Below are 22,198 nucleotides of genomic sequence, written 5' to 3'. Positions count from 1 at the left end.
ACCAGGCCTGCTCTGCAGTACTGGAGCTAAAGGTAATCAGTTTAGCACATGAATATGATTTGATTATATTTGTTTTACATAGGCTATAAACCTGTCCAATCTGTTTTAAAAATCTTTTCAGTGTTCAATTCACTTAGTTTTTGTGGAATTGAATTCCCTGCCTGAAATATATTAGGCAACTGGGGTTAGAAGAGTGGAGAAATTTTTATTTTTTCCCTTTAAATACAAAGCTCTCTTACTTTCTTGGAATACTTCTTCATTAGAAATATGAGGATTTGGTACAAAGGTTCCCATCAGCATTGCCTCTGAGATTTTTAACCACGTACCGATCTTATATTACTTTAGTGTATTGTGTATGATATTCTCCTTCTTTGCAGTTCAGTTGTGGTCTCTTGCTGGCTGGTGCTGGTGATTAGGCTATAGGCAGCAGCTGCTGGCTTGGCAGCCAGTTCTGTTCAAGGAAATGGTAACTGTAGGGCAATGCATGCCCAGTAAAACAAGCTAAAATCATCAGGGAATCCCTAAACAAGAACTTGCTATATCAAAAAAGAAGCAGTCTCTAAAAAAACTCTAAAAGGTTTCTAGCAGCCAGGATGCAAGTGGAAGTTGTCTTCCTTTGGAAGTTTACATAATAACTTAATTTAATCCTTCCTGTGGTGTTTCCCAGCCACTGCTTTAGTGCCTTGATCATAATATGCTAGGACAAATGTCAGGACAAATGAGTCTACAAAGTGATGTAAATCTTGTTCTCTATCGGAGATGTGACTATGAGGATTATCTTCATGATATTTTCTTTCTCATGCATTTCTCTGTTCAGTGTTTTTCCAGTCTGTGATGACAGAGCAAAGCAATGACTTTCAAGCTAAAAACCAAAGTTATCTATTATTCCGACTCTGGTGATGAGAGCACTTTAGCTTGCATTTCAAGGCGGAGAAAAGCCATATTAGCAAGGATATCATCTGTAAGATTTGTTATAATGTGGTATTTGCAATAAGCCATGGCTTTTGGCTTTCATACTGTTTTGCACTTGCTTCAGCACTATCATCGGCATGTGTGAGGAGACCTACTTTTACGTTTCTATTTCAGCAGTCAAATATTATCAGTCCAACATAGCCATTTCTTGCCTTTCATTAGCTTTATGGCTTTTAGGCTTTAGGAATTTGACTGAATTTTAAAAAAAAAGTCTTGAAAGCAATACATTTATGTAAAAAATTACACAGAAATATATGTACACACATATAAAACAACAATATCTATCAGTAATGTAATATGGACTAATAAACATAGAAATTACCATCCAATAAAATTTGGACACCAATACTTTTCTGGTTCTTTTAAGCTTTGTATTTATTAATTTAAAAATAAAAATTAAAGGAAAAAAAAGAGAGAAAGAAACTAAGAAGCATTCCATCCCTGTGGAAGCATTTATTTGATATCCATTTGATTACACAGTACAGTTGAGGTCATTATACTAAAGGGAAAATAATGGTGGAATGCAGAAGACAGTGAACCAAACAAGAAGATGTCTTGTTACTGCTAATATTTTGGTGTCCATTAGGTAAAGAGTTTTTCTTTTGCCAGTGAAGTTGCAGCTTCCTTTTAATTAATGTTGCATTACTCTTTTTAATAACAGCATCTATTTAAGATATTGTTAATAATAACAACATCTACTAAAGACACTAATCTAGCTTTAATTTAATGGAAGCATTAAACAGCATCTATTATATGTTCCCAGTTAAATTAGCACGATGGTCTTTTAATGGATGTTTTAACAGACATTATTAACCAGAATATTATAAAATTAAAACAGAACTCAAGAGGTTCTTTGAGTTCGTGTTGTAATACTCTGTGAAGTCACAGATTCTGAAAAATAACAGTTGATGTATTTTTAATTTCATTTAATGGCATTTGGCAAGAGCTACAACATGCACATGCTTTTATATAGCAGGAGTAAAGACAAATATTTATGGAAGTAAGATGTGGCTGATCTAAAAATTATCTTACATTTTGATCCTGTGGGTTAAATTCTTTAAGAAAGGGTTCTTTATAAACATTTGTGTACAAACAGGCATAGGTACACTTTTTCTTACCAGCTGAAGTGTGTTGAATTTCCTGCTGAAAAAATCTCTGAAAATAACTGAGAGCTTACTTCTTCAGAGGAAGAAATGTGCTTTTTAGAAACTACTATTTCCCGTAGCTTTAAAAAACCCCACTTTTTCTCTTGTTTGTTCGTGAAAATACACAGTGGGTGTGCATAGTCTCAATTCCAGGAAGGCTACTTCTACAACAGTTTCAAACTGCAAAGTATTATAAAACTCAACAGATCACAGATCTGCCTATTAAGCTCTTATTTTGGTCAGCAAACATTTAGTACACAGGTAGCAGAGTTTGAACTTTCTCCTTATTGATTTTCTGTTTGTGAGCCACAATCCTGAAAGTATGTATTTTATCCATGGAAAACATATCGTTCACATCAATGAAGAAGGACGTTGGTCATTATCTTTTCATTTCAGCAGCAATTATGATCAATTCCCATTTTCTGTACTGATCTTCATTCTGCTGTGGGAATGTGGGAGAGAAGACACCTGTCATACATTGAAAAACTTCAGATAAAAGTGGCTTGTATAATCATTTAGCTGACATTCTGAATATGTCATTATCTCTTACATTTGGGTGGACCTTTTTCTGGAACTCTTTGAGTGCTATATAACCAACTCTCCACAAAGTCATAACCAACCCTCCACCTCAGGGTTAGCCAAAAACTTTTAACTAAATTTTTTTAACCACCAGGATTTTCTCTGAAATCTAATGGTTTTATTTGAATACAAAGCTGTCGTTTCATGCAACACACAAAGCTGGCAGACCTAATAGGAATTCCCATTGGACTTGTTTGAGAAAATTAATCCAACTTCCACTAAAGAAGGACTAAACCTCCCCATCTCCCAGAAAGACTTGCCAGAAAGTGCAAATGACAAACTCTACTTTTCACATAGCTCTCTTGCTACCTGCCTATATCCACCTGGCACTTTGAGATAAGGTCACACCCACATGTGAACAAATGGTGTTTCCAGGCTGATCTGTGTGCATTTAGAAAACATGTTCAATAAGCAAACATGGAACAAAACAAAGTTATAGCCTGAAAGTGGCAAAGCAAACATACAGATCGAGAAAACAAAGGATTTTGTTGAACTTTCTAAACGCTCAACCTTTTAAAGGTACGTCTTAAACTAATGTGCCTAAAATAATCCTTTGATAAATGAGAGGAACACTCTTCCTGTAACAGTGAACTTTACACTGCATTCTCTAATGCTGTGCAGAGAAGCTCCTGTTGAAAGAACTTGCCGGAAAGTTCTTTCAAGAAAAGAAGATGCTTTTATTTAAAATCTCCAGAATTCCCAAAATGCAATGGGGTACATACTTGAAAGCAGATTTTGTAATAATACGGGAAAAAGATGGAGATGCCTGCTGTACTGAGCTGGTTTGATTACACTGTAAAGCCCTTAACAACTGAGTTTAACATATCTTTTGTGAGAAAAAGGATAGGCCTTTATATAGGCCTTTATAACAGGCCTATATAAGTTAGGAAGAAGCCAGCTACTGCACGTGCCAGTTTGCCCGTGCTTTTTCTTCAAGTTTGGATGAAAATAGCCCACACTTGTAAATCCAGGGAAAGAATGAAGAAAACACTTCAATACTTCAAATAGATGTTGAACTTCTAAATTTCCATTTACCAACCTTTTCCCTTAAGAAAAGAAAAACTGCTTCAGGTAAGTTCTGCTGCCCCTAGTATCTGGGCACAAATGCCTCCTCATATTTTCCAGCCTTGGACCTGGGAATGGAAGGTTGGGCTGTGATTAGGCTAAGCATCAAGGGGAAATGGGAAGCCTGCATTTCCTCAGTTCCCTCTCCATGTTTCCTGCCTTCATCTCTGGGACCAGGCAGAAGGTCTCTGCAGCGCCAAAGAGAGTGACAGCCCAGGGCTTCACAGAAGTGCCAGCTTACTAGAAAGGAACAGGTCTATTGAAACTGATAGTCTGCTCCTGGAACTGCCACATGGCTCAGGACAGGAAGAGGAGCATGGGGGGCCAAGTACCAGTGCCTCCTCTGCATAGCATGGAAGAACCTAAATCCCTCTTATTCAAGATTCGATTAAATAAAAAACATTTGTTGTACAAGGGATGTTGGCTTCTGGGCTTGCTGAGTGGGACACTTGGCTGAAATGAAGATGACCCAGATCCAATTTTCTGTTCCAATTCCAGTTCCGAAGATGACGGAACAGGGACTTGAACTTGCAGCCTCCATTCCCAAGAGAGTGCCACTAACTTAAAACCTACTAGCTAGAAAAGCTCACGGGATTTTTTAATTTTAATTTTGTTACAGGGATTCAGAATTGGAGCCCATATTACTTTCAGCTGTAGTTTCATTGAAACAAATATATTCCTATAGAACTTGATTTAAAACAGACTGGCATTTTCTGCCAACATCAGTGAAACAAGAATATTTTGGGCAGCTATACTAGAGAAAAATTATTTGAAAGAAGGAAAATGGGAATGCTAAAAGAAGATAATGGCAGGGGATCAAAGATAAAGGTAGGTAAGCCAAAACAAATTCCTATTTGGAAAGGAAAAAAACATTTGTCTTCCCTTTTAAAAATATCTCCAAAGCATTCCTGGTTGGCTACCTGTTCTGCTTACAAGGCCAATAGACTTTCTGCTCACCACTGAGCATCAGAACATAGAAGAAGCTGTTTATTAATTCACTGAGTTATCAAGTCAGTTTGAATCCGGAAAACTGCATTTACAGCCAGAAATCCATCAAAGCCCCAGCAAGACCTTGATGCCTATTGCAGCCAGCAAAGCTTTCTCTACCACCTTTTTCCTCATCTTTTTACTATTACACTTTCTGAAGTATATTTATATAAGCACTGTTTTGTTTTCTATACTGCCCTCAGGCAGAGCAGGATTCCTTTTTATTGCACTGACATTGTTTTGTCCAAAAGTTTCAAAATCATTCATTAAGGAGACATACCTCCTGCTTTGATCCTTCAAGCATTTGAGCTGACGCATTTGCTTTCCTTAAAATAACAGATTTAATCTTTTGAGCAAATCATCTGATTAGAGGGAAGAAATCTGCATTCCAGTAGTCTCAAAGTGAAAGAGGCTAAATTTGTTAACCAGGAGATAATATAATTTGGTTAGAGCGAAGAAGGGCAATACTGAAAGAATTAAGAGCTTTTTTCATCTCTCCCACTTTATTCAGATACAAAGCAGACTAAATGTCTAATCTTGCCTGTTTTCCAGCTCTGATATTCCATGGGTTTGGTATTAAACTGGTTTCTTGTAAAGTCTGCAGGACTGGAGCCATGTCCCACTTCAATTGCAAACAGTGACGTGATCTAAAAGAGCATCATAGAAAAAGTGTGAAGGATTATTATATCACTAGCAGATGGGCAGAGTCTAGATCAGCTCCCAGGTAAGTTGTGGCAAAGTGAAATGATTGCATGGGTATCACAAAGACTAGGCAAGTGGTTAAGAACCATAACAGATATCTGCAAACTCAAGGATATGAAAACACCTAGAGTCTTGTCAACTGTATTTTACAGATACTGTGCAGACTCCTCAGGAATGTATGAATTCTAGACCAAATTAACATAATTTAACCCAAACAGAAACATAAGAACAGGTCACTAATCTGGTGAAGAAAATCTCAAACCAGAAAAAGCTCTGGAGTTCTAAACCACCAGAAAGCAGTTGCATTTACTGAGAAAGGCATACAAGGAAAGGTATAGAATATAGAATTTATAGAATCAACCAGGTTGGAAAAGACCTCCAAGATCATCAAGTCCAACCTATCACCCAACACTGCCGTGGTTACTAGACCATGGCACTAAGCGCCACATTCAGTCGCAGCTTAAAAACCTCCAGGGATGGTGAATCCACCATCTCCCTGGGCAGCCCATTCCAATGCCTGATTACCCTCTCTGTAAAAAATTTCTCCCTAACATCTAATCTAAACCTCCCCTGGCACAGTTTAAGACCATGCCCTCTTGTCCTACTGCTGGTTGCCTGGGAGAAGAGACCAACCCCCACCTGGCTACAACCTCCTTTCAGGAACTTGTAGAGAGTGATGAGGTCTCCCCTGAGCCTCCTCTTCTCCAAGCTGAACAGCCCCAGCTCCCTCAGCCTCTCCTCACAGGACTTGGGCTCGAGTCCCTTCACCAGCCTCGTTGCTTCTTTCTGGACCTGCTCCAGCACCTCAGTGTCCTTCCTGAACTGAGGGGCCCAGAACTGGACACAGTACTTCAGCTGTGGCCTCACCAGTGCTGAGTACAGGGGCAGAATCACTTCCCTGGCCCTGCTGGCCACACTGTTCCTGATACAGGCCAGGATGCCATTGGCCTTCTTGGCCACCTGGGCACACTGCTGGCTCCTGTTCAGCTTCCTGTCAATCCAAACTCCCAGGTCCCCTTCTGCCTGGCTGCTCTCCAGCCACTCTGCTCCCAGACTGTAGTGCTGCATGGGGTTGTTGTGGCCAAAGTGCAGGACCCGGCACTTGGCCTTGTTGAACCTCATCCCGTTGCAATCAGACCATCTCTCCTGCTTGTCCAGGTTCCTCTGCAGAGCCCTCCTGCCTTCCAGCAGATCAACATTCCCCCCCAACTTGGTGTCATCGGCAAATGTGCTAATGGTACTCTCAATCCCCTCATCCAGATCATCAATAAAGATATTAAACAGGACTGGGCCCAACACTGATCCCCGGGGGACACCACTAGTGACCGGCTGCCAACTGGATGCAGCATATATAGGAGAAAGGTATAGAATATATAGAGGAAAAGTATAGAATATACAGGAAAGGTATAGAAGAAAACCTTACATATTGTTCCTTGACAAAAACATAAAAATGGGCCTTCTGGCATTCAGCTGAGTTAAAAAAATTATCTTCTTATATAAAGCAGTACTGCCAGTTCAGCATATGCCAGAACATGTGGCACTTTCACGCCAAACTACTAAATTACACAAAGAAAATGCTGCACCTAAGCAAATCCAGCACAAGTTAGTGAAATGAGGATGCTACCATAGAGGAAAAAGTGTCACCATGGAAGGCCTCCTAGGAAGTTTTCAGAATATACATCATCATCCTGATAATTGTTAGATTAAATCCTCTTATTTGTTTTTAGACAGGGATTCAATCTGAGGTACCTGTTCTGTACTATTAGTTTTACCTGCACAGGAAAACATTTTGGGAAGAGTGAAATAGTTTTCTGACTCTTCAAGGAAGATGCTACTATTGCTACTATTTTCTATTAGTCCTCTATTTCATTCAGAAGTTGCTGTAGCTTTTCCTAAGCATCTTAGAATATTGGCTGTTCAGTGTTTACCTTAAAATAATTAATATGACAGCATGTAAAAGCTGTGTCTTTGGAGTGGTCATATAAAGTCAAATGACTTTTTGTTCATCTTTCTTTTCTGATAATGCTTTGTTAGAAGTTCAGCAAATGTTAAGTCTTGCATATTGGTATAGTGACTAGATTGTAGAGGATTTGAGAATCTTTAGTACTGCCAACTGCAACTATTAAAAAAAAAGATATCAAAATCCTGGCTTGAAAATGAAATTTAGAAAAAGACATGAATTTGTGGATTATACTTGCTCTTGTGTTATTTGACACTTGGGTGCTGTTTTTTTCAAGCTTTACTGCATAATGTTTTTAAGCTGCAAATGTAAAATAAGTGAAAAAATAAATCTGAAATGTTCATGAAATCCTGAGGCTTGGAGTGGAGCTGGGAAAAGCACTCAATGTCAAGAGAAAATGAGTTGTCTGAAGCAGAATTTTTGTTTCCATTTGTTGTTTTACTATGGGTAAACTACAATACCAATGTCTACTGTTTTTTAAAAACTGTGCATTTGAAATATAACAGATAAGTAAAATGTGGCATATTAATTTGGAATGAAGTTTAAACTGCATGACTCATGTCACATTGCATCATTCCACATAACTTGTTTCCTGCAATGATAACATGTGCATTTTTGGGGATAGTAATTTTTAAACTAGCTTGCAAATTTTGCCAGTGAAAAGGAAAGTGTCTGAACTCTAAATATATATCCAATTATCTAAATTCCAGCTACGTTATGTTGATTCTGCTGGTTTTTCTTCTGATTGGAAAGAGAAGAATCTGCTTTTAAAATTAGCAGATGGACTTTCAAACTACAAGCTATGAATTATTGAAAAAAAAATGGTAGAAGACTGAAATTATGGTGAAATCAGAGATAGGGATATGCAGAACAGACATCGGAAACTTATGGATGCCAACGCAAAACAGTTATGCTAAACGTGTTCAAGTGCTATAATATGACTGGCATTTTAATAACAGAAAACATCTGAGAGTTTGTTTATGAGCAGGATGCTATGTGGTCCTAGTACAACCTAGGAGCTACTGACAGCTGCTAGGAAAAGCTTCACGCAAATCAGTTTTTAAAACTGCATCTTTCCTGATTGGTATTCCTGTTACATCTGCTATGGCAGATACTGTTTGAGGTATAGTCCTGATGTGGATATGATCTCTAAGCCTCTTAGTCAAGACCCTGGGTGACTGGGAGCGGGGTTAGCCTTACCCTCTCAAGCCCAAAGCAGCAGGGCAGTTTATTACCTGGAGCCCTACCTACACCCTACAAAGAGAACCTCTAAAAAATCTGTGCTAGTCAGGGCATCCTGGCACAGACAGAGCTATAATACCGCAACCAGAATCTATAGTCTTCAAGTCCTCCTCTACCTCCCTACCATCTTGTACTCCAGATCAGTTCCGTTGAGAATCCGTCACTTACAGATCGGCAATTTTCTTCAATTAATTAGTGACTGAGCATCAGTAAGAGCAATGTGGATCTCTATTCTTACGTAAATTTGACCTCATATAAAACTGTGGCTCCATTTCCTACTGCATGATGACCTTTCTCTGAGGACTTATCTCTGGGTTTGGGACACTGGTTCCACTTCTGTCTTAGTTTTAACAGCAAACTGGTTCTGCCAAGGTAAGGATCAACCTGAATCCTTGAGATGTGAAAACAAGCAAAACCATTTTAAGAAACATACAGCTTTTTGATGCTACAAGCAGTGGTTTTTTGCCTTTCTACATGAGCCTCTTTGGATTTTTTTAAAAAGCAGCAAATTTTATTTAAAGGGAATTATAATAATAAAGACTTATAAAATTTATATTTTTATTATAAGTATTAGGTTAAAGATGAGCAATGCATAAAGAGGTATCTGTCAAGGGACACCAAAAATATGGAGGCAATTTCTAGAAAGAAACCTGAGACTCAGCAGCTTGTGAGTAGCCATAAAGGCTGACATTAAATTAGGCTGCTAGACTGGGATGCAACTGAAGGATCAGTATTCTTGGAGTCAATGCCATCAGGTAAATATATAAAGAATCAGAAGTCAATTAAGGCCTTTAACTAAAATTTTTGAATTTGAGAAGAAAAGATAGTCAAAGACCAAACTACCTTCACTCTTGTAAATTAGTTCTAATCAGAGAAGTGTGGGTTCTATTAAATTTGCATTGAGAGCATTAAAATGTCCAAATGGAAACCAATAAGAACACATCCCAAAACTGTCAGTCATCTTGTAAGTAACAGATTTTGAGGAGTTTTATTACAGAAAATTTAGGCTAAATAACGCAATCAGTATACAGAGAGTCAGATATAAGAAGTCTAGTTCAAATGCTATTTAAATATTACACACAGGGTTAAGGAAGGAAAAATAGAGGAAGAACTTTAGAGAACTTGGAGTAAAATGAGATAGCTAAATACAACTGAGATATGGAAATGAAAATTTAAAAAAAAAAAATCCAATGCAAACAGAACCCTTTTACTCCCACTGCCAAACATCTCTCTTACATTAGAAAGAAAAAAGGCCAGAAAATACCAGAATTACCTTCATTTAAATTATTAAATCCACATTTACATACCAATTAAAAATAGATATATGTTCAGTTTTGAAGATGTCAAAAGAGAGTTTGTCATAAGCATCCTCAGACTTCAGATTACCTGGGTTCTTTCACCAAGAACTTGATTCTAGAAATTCTAAGTCACGAAGGTCCCATATTCCTGTGATATCTGTGGAGAGATCTTGGTACACCATTATAAGCTTAACTGTATGTCAGTGCAACTTATTACACAATTCAAATCAAAATGTACTTTTGAAAACCTTCCCAAAAGTTTACATTAGTAGATTCTTACTGTTTTACTTTAGGACTATAACATTACACAATGCATTAGAGACTGAAGACAAAGAACAAAGAAAAGGCTTAATTACAGTTCCTGTGTGGAACATTACAAATATTATGGCAAGGATAAAGAAGACAAGATAAGAAACCAAAAATGAAAAAAAAAAATAGAGATGAGAAAATCACCTTAGAAATGACATCCTGAGGCCAGGGATATTGATGATGAATATTAATAATATTCGATCTCAGATAGTGCTGATGGTTCCAGCAATAGCAGAGATTATGTTTATTGTTATATTAGTCACTTTTCTGTGGCTTATTAGGAGAATTTCAGTTCAGTTGACTCTCCAATTCTGGCTCAAGTATTATGACCTGAAGGCAAAGATTACTCTGCTATACTTTCTATCATGGAAAAATGCATTTGATATATTTTTTAACTAGAAGAATAAACATACACAATATTCTGCAGGAAAAGTATGATAGAAGGAACCGTTACTGAAACTGTATTAAAAATGTAGTTCTTACGGTGAAAGTGAAAGACTTTTGCATATTTTAAGGTTGCTTCAGGGTATCCCAGCAACCCCTTGAAGTTAAAAAGAATGGTATCAAAAAGAGCCTTTTTCATCTTTTTCCAGACAGTACAAACCTCAGTTCCAAAACAGACTTTAAACTCACAATGTTCTCCATGCCAAGAGAAGAGTCTCTTAATTGCTATACTAGCTTTACTACTAGCTTTTACTACTGCTATAGTAGCCGTACTACAAAACTTACTTTACAGTATGCTGCTATAGTTTATGTCCTTTATACTGTACTATTACTGCTATACTAGCTTTGCTAATTGATTTACTATTTTATTTTACTTTATACGCTATTTCTGTTTTATATTACAAAATATACTGATTTATGTTACTTTTATATTAATTTCATTACTCCCACGCTGCACGCCAGGCGGGGGGAAGACCTAAGGCGACTGAAGGCCCACATTAAGACCTTAAACCATCTTGTCCGGGAGCTGCTTTATGATGACGCCGCCGCCCTTGTCGCCCACACAGAAGCAGCTCTGCAGCGTTTAACATCCTGCTTTGCAGACGCTGCTGAGCTCTTTGGGCTGGAAGTCAGCTTAAAGAAGACAGAAGTTCTCTATCAACCTGCACCTCAGGAAGTCTTCCATCATCCCCATACCATTGGCGAATCAGTGCTCAAATCAGTCCAGTGCTCGAATCTTACCATCCGACAGTAAGATTGACGGAGAGATAGACAACAGGTTAGCAAAGGCATATAGTGCTTTCAGAAAGCTTCATAAAAGAGTTTGGCGAAATAAACACTTGAAGAAAAGTACCAAGATCAGTGTTTATAGAGCCATAGTGCTGTCTACTCTCTTATATGGATCTGAATCATGGGTCATCTACCGCCACCACCTGCAACTCCTAGAATGCTTCCATCAACACTGTCTCCGTACAATCCTAAACATCCACTGGTCAGATTATGTGACCAATACATCTGTTCTAGAACAAGCAGCAGTCACAAGTATTGAGGCCACGTTGCTGAGAACACAACTGTGTTGGGCAGGGCACGTCTCCAGGATGAAGGACCACCGCCTCCCTAAGATCTTGCTTTATGGTGAACTTGCCTCTGGCTGCTGCATGAGAGGAGCCCCAAAGAGAAGATACAAGGACTCCCTGAAACAACATCTCAGCCTTGGCCATATTGATCAACATAACTGGTCTACTCTGGCCTCCAATCAGGCAGTCTGGAGACACACCATCTATAACGCTGCTGATGCTTTTGAGAAAGCACGCAGGATCACTCTCGAGGAGAAAAGACAATGCAGAAAGATTCGTGCCTTGCAGAATATACCACCTAAGGAGTCTTTCTGCTGTGCCTTTTGCAACCGAAGTGCCTGTCTCGTATTGGCCTTTTTAGCCACCAGTGTGCTTGTAACAAATGTGAGTAGAGCCCTTCCCAAATCTTCGTTCGTGAAGCCTAGCCATGACTAGCTTTACTACTCTATACTAGATTTATTACTACTGTACAGGCTCTCCTACTATTGTAGTAGACATAAGCATATCAGACATCATAGAGCTCATAACACTTCATTGTAGAAAATATGAGTACCGTCCTCTCAGTATGTATCTGTGCATGACATCTTGGAGAAGAAGTTTCCAATGTATGATGAGAAGGTAGAACGAGTAAGCAAGGAAAAGGTGCTGAGATATCTATTCCAAGGTTGGATTATATGAATGCACATGAAAAGCCTAAGTATAAACCTAGATCTACATCAAGTGTTGAATAAGTATACTTTATAAAGATGATTCATGGACTAAGTCTGTACTGTATTTGTGAGCAGCACATTGGTGCACACTCAGGTGTCCATCCAAGGCGTGTGCATCAGCTGCATCTACATCACTGCAGTCTGTAGATTGTGTCCCACATTGGTTTCCCCTCACTATAAAATCTTAGTAGTTATAGATAATTATAGACCATTATTTTGCATTTATTCACCATCAATTTCCACTTCAAACACATGCTGTGACTGTCCCATGTACAGGGGTGCTCTCTGCTTCCCAAAGCCCACAGAGCATCACAACAATCTAAATCTGTTCTGCTGACATCCTGCCTACGAATGGTCATTCATTTCCACTCCTCCACCAGAAGAACCAGGACAAAATCTGCAAGCAAGTCCTAACCTCCTACCAGGATAGACTGAGTCATAGCTGCCTCTGAGTGCCGTCTGTTCTCTGCTGTATGGAAACTCTGGACAAGTGAAATTAATTTCTGATAGTGGAGAAACATCCCTCTCCAGGCCTGGAACAGCTGAAAACAGGTTTTCAGGATGCCAGTGAATTTCTGGACAAGAATAATTGCATCTGCCAAGTGTTTGGTATACTCCTCTGAAGCTCTAGATGTAAGAAGGAAATCATTACCCCTTCAAGCTTAGTCATTCCTGGTCATTAGTTTGAGCTAAAAGAATCTACTGTCAAGATCATAAAGATGCTCACAGACCTCCTGTATATCATTCATAACTGAACAGTTTCAGAAGAATTCCTACACTCCTCCAGTGCCAGGCATTACACAGCATCCCCAACTTTTCAGAACCATAAACAGTGTTCATATCACCAGCAGACCATCACATCTCTGTAACAGGAGAGATGGTGGCCCTGCACAGACTGGTTCATGGCCTCCTTGACACCAGTTTCAGGAAGGAGGTGTGGGCAGCTGACTCATTTTTGGCTGGTTCTGATCAAAGATGGACATGCTGTAACAAACCAGGCTCTTATGAGCTCACTGAAGGAGTTTTACGCTAAAAATACACAAGGCTCCAAAAATCTGCCTGACAGATTTATTAAAAGGGCCTTCAGTTCTTTTATACTTCAAGGCCGCATGTGGCAGAAATGTTACGACGCTTCTCAGAGGGTCAAAATAACACACTTTTACTGGCAAACTTTGGAAAATAAGTGAACTTGGCAAAAGTTTAAAGCAAATATTCAATGAACATAAAGCATTTCACAAAGCATCGACTTAGAAAATTCCAAGCCATCCAGGTTTAAGTTACCCAAATATCAATAAAACAAAATTAGAAGAAGTGGAAGAAGCGAAGAGAGAGAGAGTGAGAGAGAGAGAGAGAGAGAATTGTAGCTACCCCTCTAGGTCCAGCATAGATCCAGTTACCAGGAGTCCAGGAACGTAGACCATGAACCACGTAGTGGCCTCATGGTGCTGGTTTTATTTCCTCTGGATTCCATGGCCAATCCCCCCATGTGGGGCTTCTTGTCTGCCACCAACACGGGGCTGGGTTAGGGGCTCCAGGGGGTGTGTTGTTGGATTTGTTTAGCCTGGAGAAGAGGAGGCTCGGGGGAGACCTCATCACTCTCTACAAGTACCTGAAAGGAGGTTGTAGCCAGGTGGGGTTGGTCTCTTCTCCCAGGCAACTATCTGTAGGACAAGAGGGCATGGTCTTAAGCTGTGCCAGGGGAGGTTTAGGTTGGATATTAGGGAGAAATTTTTTACAGAGAGGGTAATCAGGCATTGGAATGGGCTGCCCAGGGAAGTGAAGGTTTTTAAGACGAGACAGGATGTGACACTTAGTGCCATGGTCTAGTAACTGCGGTAGTGTTGGATCAAGGGTTGGACTTGATGATTGCGGAGGTCTTTTAACCTGGCTGATTCTATGATTCTATGTGTTCACCAACATATAGGCAGTACAGAAAGTCAGTGGACCAGCATCAGTGGCAAAAACTGGGAGTGTAAAAACACCACAATACTGAAGTACCCAAAATAGGTTTGGTCAGAGCATTTTTCACCTTCTGATCATCACTAGCAGGTCAGTGCAGTTTTTCAGGGCAGGTCTGCTGACAACAGTGCAAGGCTGTCCAGCTCCAGACACAAGTGAATCTATTGCCATTATGACTCCTGTAATCTATCACAGCTCAACCTGCAGAATATAGTGTGTCACAGTAAATGAGACATTGGATTGTAATTAAACTAGTAATTAAACTGTAAATAATTTCTGCAAATAACTATTTCCCTCCAAAGAAAACCTCCTAGGATTTTTAAGAAGTGACCACAGGAAAAAAAATCAAATAAGTTCTATTTAAATTAGAGTACAAGGGAAAGCAAACTAACATAAATCTTGTGGAAAAAGTCAAACGTAGACATTTTTATGAACCCCTGTATGACAAAAATGGCATGGCCAGTTTCCTTAAAAAAAAAAATCAATTTCTTCAGAGATAAAGCTTAATAACTTACAGAGGGAAAGCCAAACTGAAGAGTCAGTTAATAAAAAAACTTAGCATTGAACAGGCCTTTTTAAACTTAGGAGGAATGACTGTTGCTCTAATAAATCCCAGAGGTTATTCTGCAGATACCTTTGTATTTATGAGGGAATAATGATGATAATGCCTTTCTGTGATTATGGTGGGAAAAGTGTAGGCCATAGATTCCAGCAGAAGGAAGAAAGTTAAGGCATGAAGGACTCCGCTGTAAGTCCCAGAATAACTTAATCTAGGCTCTCATCTTTAGAAAGAACATTTTAATTTAGAGTTCCAACATCAAAGAGCATATGAAATCACCATTTCTTTGAAAATCCACACTTAAGGACAAGGAGATATCAGCCAAAATCCTTAAACTAATTAGTACCAAATACTCCTTTGGGCTGAACTTCTCCCTAGGATCAAATTACTGAGCTTAAGCTAGCAAGCTCTTAGTCCAGTCTCAGTGTGGGCAAGGATGAGCTTCTAGTGATGAGAATCTTTATACTTTATTATCTCCATCCTGTATTGCTTTTTAGTCTGTTTTTATTCTTTTTTTTCCTTCTATCCATTAAGTAACATTCCTGACTAGCTACTTCTGTTCACATAAAAACAAGAATGAAAAACCAAACCATTGACTTAGTAACTTTTCCATTCCTCAATAGGAACCACTTTATTATTGTACCTCATTATCAGTCATAATTCGTACTGCGGACTTTACTTCCATCCCTAAGAGAAAAGGACCAATCCTGATTCTTGCAGAAACAGGTCTCATGTTAAGGCTGAAGAGGATGACTGTGACTGTTCAGACCATTTCTCACTTAGGATTGGTAATGTTATCTCAAAATATATTCCAAGATTAACAGAAAGGACTGAGAAGGAAAGTAAGAGGACTGGCAACCGAAGAGGCCAAAAGCAAAAAACCTAGGAAGGTGCCAGGGGATTCTCAATCACAGATTTATGAGCAGCTAGGAAAGATGATCTTGCCCTAGACTAAGTAGGAACTACTGAGTAAGGAAGAACTATGTCCCCCAGTGTCCAGCTGAAGTCACTGTTCCCTTAAAACTTCACATTTAAGTTCGGCACTTGAATTAAAATTACGCATTGGTACATTAACTTCTTTAGGTCCCTATTTGATTTATAGAAGATAACAGTAATGGAAACTGTGCTTTTAAGACAGCAGGGCTTACTACAGATTTATACCTGTCTAACTGTGAGGAGAATTAGGTTCACTGGGTAGGATTTATTTTTCTTTGCCTAAATTTTTTAAAAAGCAAGAAAGGCCGCCTTTTCATTAGCATACTGTAATGACTAAAAATTCAGCTTTGACATGGATAAATATCTATCAAGGTTTGCAGAAGAGACATTACCACTGACCTTATCATCTTAACAACACTTACAGTTGGAGAGCTCTATTCCCTTCTTATACTCATGCAATTTGAAGGCTACAACATATGCTATAGAAAAAGCAATAGGAGAAACAAAACAATTCTTTCTGTTTGCAAACAAAATGATGTTGCTGACAGACAGAATTGCCAGAGGTAACTAGTTTACCATATTGCATACTGGCTAAAACATAGCTACGAAGAAAGCAAAATTAAAAAATCTTTTCTTGTAATTATACTAATGATACGTAATTTCCAGTTTATTTATCCATGTGGTTTGCAAGCTTTTAAGCCCAACAGTAGTTTAAATGTCAGAATTGTACAGTGACTGCATTTCTGGAAGAGAAGTAAATACATTTTTTAAAAAGGACAGAAATTATTACGAAATGATGACTACTGTAAAAGAAAAATTCTGACACTTTCATGATTGGCATTTTAAATATAAATACTAGGGTAATTTCACTGTGGCTTTGAATGACATGACAGTGTTAGCTAAATGAAAACAAACTCCCTTGAGAATTATTTATCAGGCTACTGATATTCAAAAGAATTTTCTGAAATTTAAAATACATTAACTAGTTCTTTACCCTAGTAACCTTATCCTATTTTTAATTCACATGGAAGTTCTTGGCCTACTCTGCATAGTTAGGTGGTAGAACTTGCCATGCTTCATGGCTGGGCTGGCTTTCTGACGGATCTTTGTTGTATGTCTGCTGCATGGGGAAAGTTTTGTGGACACCTGAGATTAGAGACATGAAATTTAGGAAGCCTGAAGCCATAAGGTTTTAGCTCCATTTCACTTCTCTATGTATTCTAATACTATTCATCTTCATTCCACTCTCAAGGTGGTGCAAAAACAAGCATATTTTGCACTTAATAGGCAATTCATTCCAGTCTCTCCAATGGAGTTATCCTTATTTTTTATTGGAGGCAACGGAATATCCTCTCTTATGCACATTGTGATAATCATTTGTATCCATTTGAAGACATTGTTTCAGTCTGGACCCTCGCCTTGGAGGTAACACTGTCATTACTGACCTGCTTTGCAAGGTCAGCTCCTCAAAATTAAATTATAAATTCCACTTCACATTCTTTTTATTACACAGTCATCCATGTGATGCATATGCTCACCACAGATTAGAAATTTTGCATGGGGAAGCCATAATGTCTACCACCATAAGGTAAGGAAATTGGCAATATCTGGGTGCTCTGGAAGCTAAGGGTTCAGTGGTTGGCATTTTATACAGTAATTCCACCTGAAAGGGAACTGGGACTTCAGTCCAGCTCATCTTACCCACACTGAAAACACATTTTTTCTGGAGTACCACCCTGAGCACCACTTTGGTGAAAACTGACTTTCAAAGTGGGGAGCAGGATTAGGGAGGGAGAGTTGAAAACCCAAAAGAGAATCCCTGAACTAGGGGCACCATCTACAGGGGAACAGACTGACACTGACTCAGATCAGTCCTTGCATTACATACCTGACATCCGTGCAAAGCTTATGCAGGTTGGTTTGGTTACACTTTTAACATCCCCTCATAAAAGAGAACTTTTGTTCTCATTTTCATTTCTGCTGCCACAGTGTCCAGGAGCCCAGGGCACAGAGCAGGAGCTCTCAGTGTCAGCTGCTATACAAATGCAGATTAAAAGAGAACATCTCTGCCTAAACAACTTAGAAGCAGCAGCAGATGTGTACAGATCAAACAGAAGAAAACAATGAAATCAAATGACACACTCAGACAAACATCAGTGAATGTACTAACAAGTTCTTTGATTTCACTCTTTGATTTTTAGCTAGAATTTAAACCACAAACCCCCAACACTTGTTCTCCACTCTCTACCCAAGTTGCAAACACATACATTAATTCAAAAATTATCTTCAAAGATTTACTTCATGAGACACTTTTGTTAGTTGTGTACAGCTGAACAGTTACTCCGGTATTTATTAATTTTACTGAAGGTTAATTCTCACTTTTGGAACTTAGCTTTCTTGTTTTTATTTTCTGATGCAGATTTGGCTGCCTGACTGGGAATGCTTTCTAAATACAACATCGTCACCCAATATGTATTATGGAAACTTTACTGATACCAAGGGTGTGACAACAGAGCACTAAAAATGTGATTCCAAGTGTTTAATCTTCAGCTATACAGAGCAGCCCTTAGATTCCCAGTCAACTAGAAAAAAAACCCCAAACAATCAAGAGCATGCATTTAATTTGCTAAAAGAAGTTTCAGAAACATGTGCTTGAACTCATGCAATCAGAACTTAATTTGAAAAGCTGTTCCATTTCCCTAAGCACAAGCCAATTCCTTTGTCTTCATGCAAAGGAACCTCTCTCAAAATGAGAAACTTGAGGATGGAAAAGGTCAAATCAAAGTAAAAATAGGAGTAAATTACATGATAATGAAGAACAAAATAAAAGCATCTTCCTGTTAAAGACAGGTATGTGTGATCTCATGCAACACAAGGGCAGTGAATCATGACAGTCACAGTTCAAACAGCTAATTTACAGATCTAGACTCTACTTGTTCAAGTAAATTAACATGCCACCAGTATCATTTACTCATTCACCTGCCACTGATTTGCTCTCAGGACTTACCTGACTTCTCATCTTGTACATCTAATAGTGGCAGTTGTGATGCTTGGTCACACAAAGGCTGACATACAAAAGGAAACGGACGGCAGCTTGGGCTCAAAGTTAGAGCCCCCACTGCTAGTTTTTTACCTGTAACAACTGCTGTTGCTTCTGAATTAGCCTCAGTTCAGTGACTGTTATTCTAGTATTTGCTCTTTATATGCCATAAAACTTGCCAAAATAGGCCTAAGAATATAGTATACAGAGCATAAAAAAGGAAAATGGCAAAGACAAACATTGCATCCTTTCTGGTTTTGCTTTTTTATTTAAATTCTTTCAAGATGCTCCTGTATCTCTGGTTCAGTCAAAGTCTAAATTAAAAACAAGGCATATGAAGAATATAAAATCTAGTTCTTCATTTGTACTTAGTGGGATTCCTTAGTAGGAACTTATGAATGGTAGACACTATTTAAAATTCTCTTCTGATACACTAGAGCACATTAAAAAAAAATTCAGAAAAACCTTCACAGTAAAAAATACAGTGATCTACGATTCATGAGTTTAGTGACTAGCATTTCGCTAGCACTCCAAGCATTCATCAAATGGCTCCTAAGCTCTTCTAGAACATCCTTGCCCATTCTGTATATGTATGTCATTCCTCAAGTCTCCCAGCTTCTTTGGTATAATTAACATAATGACTGGATAGTAAACATCCATTTCCTTGAGAATTCAGTAGTGAAATAAAACCTCTTTATCAATAAACCTTGAACCTGAAAGGAACTGAAGGAAGCATGTGTGCTAGAAGGAAGCATACATGCATGTGCTGCATCTGTAGCAATTTGTTTATTGCAAACAGCCAAGCTCAGAAAATACTAGGCGAAATCTCTCCCACTACTCTCCCAGCCCCTACTACAGCTTTCCTTTTTCTTTTTTTTCAAATGTAGCAGAATAATCATGTAGGGACTACCACAGTCAGAGAGTGAGAAAGTCATGGTATACTCTTCGGGGCTACTGCTAGATAGCATTTCTGTTCCTTACTGTCTCTACACTAAGGAGGGGCCATTGGGCTTAATGATGTTTCTTGTCTTTGCTCAAATACGAAGACAGAGTATGATGTGTCATGCCTTGTGAATGTCAGACTCCTACAGACTTCTGGCTGTGTGGCTGTTAGGAACTCAGCATCAAGTCTTCATAATTACTAGCACTGAAACGTGTGGGGTTTTTAAACTGACCAGATAAATGATCTTAGAGAAAATAGTCCTCAAATTCTAGTGTATCGGGACAGAGAAAACAGCAACAGTTTTACATCAGACAGAGTAATCTAGGCACAGGAGACTACTTCTACACATGCAGTTTAAATTATGGTGGTTTCTCCTTTCCATAGCTCAGCAAGACTTTTAGAACATAATTTCTTTTGCATTTGTTGTCCTTTCCCCTCTCATGATCTAATGTGCCCATAAAAGAAAAACCGATATTTTGCCTAACAGACCTAAGAACACGTCTAGCACTGATGTGATCAGAAAATGTGTATTCAAACTGAACTGGAAAAGGGCTGTGACTTTTAGAGGCAAATCCCACCACGAAAGTATGGGTGGGAAATGGCGGGATGAAGTTCATTTGAAGGCATAGTAAGTCACCTATGAGATGAGCCTGGGAGCTTCATTTCTTTCTCAGTTACCTACTAATGATGGCACATGGGCTCTGCTCTTTGCTGGGCTTCTCTCTTTGCCAACATCTGCTATTTATCATATTAAGATGAATTGTAGATAAGTTTCACTCTCGTGTACTAACTGAAATCAACTAAATAGTTGTGAGATATATTACTACTTTCTCAAGTTTTCTTAGAACAACTGTAATCCAGCAGTAGCCTGCACAGTAGTGCATCAAACCTGGGCTACAACCTGTATGTTTGGTACCCTGTGACTAATTAAAGGTTATAGGAAACTCTTACATAAATACCACACTGTTATGTTTGCAATTTTACAGGTAAAATTGTTTTCCTCCTGTGCCTTTGAGGGTATAGATGCAGTAATAATATATGCCGAGGAACAAAGAACTTTAGTCTGTTGTATTTTTAAAACCTAAGCTTACATCTAAATCTATTTCCATTTCCCTTTGGAACCTGAGCAGCTTTTTATGTTATATTAAACATTAGACAAATAGGGTAGATCTAATTAAAAGTTGAAGAAATGTGCTCCCCTTAATTGAATTTGCTACAGTTACATTTTGCAGACCAATGTTAATCAAAGCTCCAGTTCAGAGTGGATAGATCAAGGGAATTAAGTTAACCCTTGCACGTCCTTACCTGAACACGCGATACGGTCTGCTCTCGCCTAAGCCACAGGCCAATTACGACTCACCGCTCAGTCGCGACTGCCCGGTGCGAGCTGCCCAGGGGCCGCCACAGAGGGAGGGCTGCGCACCGCAGGCTCGCTAAAAGTACCAACAACGCCTGGCGGGGGTCGTCGCCGCCGCCTCCGCTTCCCGCCGACCTACCAGCGAGGGCTCCTGCCGCGCCCCGCCGGGGGCACCCCGCTCACCCGACGGCCGCTGTGCTTGTGGCACAGCGCCTCGTGCTGCCGGGCGGCAGCCCCGGGAATGCCAGCCACGCCCGCCATGCGCGGGGATGCCCTCCTCATCCTCACCATCCTCCCCCTCCTCTTCCTCACCCTCCTCCTCCTCCCCCGCTCGCCACCGCCCGGCCCCGCCCGACGGGGAGGACGGAGACCGGGCGGCCGCGGGATGGGCGAGGCCGGCGCGGCGGCTCCACCCATGCTGGGCGCCTCGCCATTGGCGGCCCGGGCGCGTGTCCCCGCCCCGCAGCCAATGAGGGCGTTGGGCCGGGGGTGATGGGCTGCCTCTCGCGGGAGGGATTCCTGGAGACGCTGCAGTGTGGCGGCGCTCCGGGCGCCGCGCAGCCCCCGTGCCGCCTCCGCCGCCCCGCCCGCCCTGCACTGCCCTGCCCGCCGGCGGCCGACACCGCCGCTCAAACTTAACGCCCGGCGCGCCGCCAGCCCGCCGAGCGCAGGGAACCGGGGCAACCTGCCCGCCGTGCCGGGGGCGCTCCGCCCGCGCCCCGCCGTGCACCGCAGCCTCGCCCCGGGAGGTGCCGCCGCGGGGAGAGGCTGAAGGACGAGCCCGGAGCGCCCGACCCGGTTGCCAGGTAAGGCAGAGCTCCGGGGCTGCCCGCTGCCGCGCCCGGGCGGCGTCGCCTCGGGCAGGGGGGGCGTCCGCTGTGCGGGCGGGGGCAGAGCACATGCTCCGGGGGCGGC

At 40.3% G+C, this 22,198-nt stretch overlaps 1 protein-coding gene and 2 long non-coding RNA genes across 7 annotated transcripts in view; 1 reads left to right on the top strand and 2 right to left on the bottom strand.

The window, feature by feature from the left end:
* The window catches only part of LOC135414622 (uncharacterized), a 132,135-nt gene extending 110,394 nt beyond the window's left edge, over window positions 1–21,741 (bottom strand). Inside the window, exon 1 of the long non-coding RNA XR_010430748.1 lies at window positions 21,232–21,741. This is a non-coding gene — a long non-coding RNA (uncharacterized LOC135414622). The remainder of the gene's footprint in view (window positions 1–21,231) is intronic.
* LOC135414623 (uncharacterized) lies at window positions 1,397–11,139 on the bottom strand. The gene is made up of 2 exons (XR_010430749.1): window positions 10,039–11,139; window positions 1,397–5,395 (listed from the first exon to the last, which is right to left on the bottom strand). It is a non-coding gene; the product is annotated as an uncharacterized LOC135414623 (long non-coding RNA).
* A 76-nt stretch (window positions 21,742–21,817) lies between the features above and the next one.
* The window catches only part of SYT1 (synaptotagmin 1), a 349,423-nt gene continuing 349,042 nt past the window's right edge, over window positions 21,818–22,198 (top strand). For 3 of the 5 annotated variants that reach the window (XM_064655599.1, XM_064655598.1, XM_064655597.1), the window contains exon 1: window positions 21,818–22,089. The gene's annotated coding sequence lies outside the window, so the exon portion shown is untranslated. The remainder of the gene's footprint in view (window positions 22,090–22,198) is intronic. The other 2 variants (XM_064655596.1, XM_064655595.1) reach the window with 1 other exon arrangement.

Source organism: Pseudopipra pipra, chromosome 5, assembly GCF_036250125.1.
Source record: "Pseudopipra pipra isolate bDixPip1 chromosome 5, bDixPip1.hap1, whole genome shotgun sequence".
NCBI lineage: Eukaryota > Metazoa > Chordata > Aves > Passeriformes > Pipridae > Pseudopipra > Pseudopipra pipra.
Note: the sequence above shows the minus strand (reverse complement) of the source record. Positions and strands in the feature narration are given on the sequence as shown.